We start from the raw sequence: 712 nt of genomic DNA, 5'->3' as shown, positions 1-712 counted from the left end.
TAACGAAAAACTTACCCCATTGTATGGTGATTCCCTGTATCTCATTACCCATCACATACTAACAAAAAATATCTATATGATGTAAATTGATGAAGAGAGATCCCTTCGATATCATGTTTATCGTATTACACCTTTTGTGTTGGTGGTCAGTTTAATCATATATACTTTGAGAGCCTCCGGAGACAGGAGAAAGCTCATAAAATACAAAGCTGTTTCGACAGCCTGTGTCATTATAATCCTAAGCTTTTTTACTTAATGACTTGTAATGTTTTTCTTTTTTCAGAACACTATATAAATTTGAATAAATGTCTGATTATTGGTATGATGTTTAATCTCTCTATGAAATCGAATTGTCTTTTCGATCTATAAGTAGGGTTAGTAAGAAGTAGCTTTAAATCGCTATTATCCTCTTAATATTGAATAATCTTACTAAATTCCTTGACCGTAAGATAATTTCCGCTAATGAACCGAACCTGCGACAAACACACCGGCAGCCTTTCTCAACACGTCTCCTGCCTATAAGATCCTTCACCTTAAAGCGTGGCCAAATAAAACCGACCTTATCTGCTGTCGGTCATTATTCACGCTCCTCGGGCTGTGAGGGGGGACTGAGATTTCGTCTCCTGCCTCTTCCTTGTTTTTTTCGTGGTGGCGGAGGGTCGAAGGCAGAGGAGGGAGGGGGGGGGGGGTTAGAAGGGGGGGAGACTGAGAT

This window comes from Penaeus monodon, chromosome 25, assembly GCF_015228065.2.
Source record: "Penaeus monodon isolate SGIC_2016 chromosome 25, NSTDA_Pmon_1, whole genome shotgun sequence".
NCBI lineage: Eukaryota > Metazoa > Arthropoda > Malacostraca > Decapoda > Penaeidae > Penaeus > Penaeus monodon.
The sequence above is the reverse complement of the archived record's forward strand: the minus strand, read 5'-3'. Positions refer to the sequence as shown.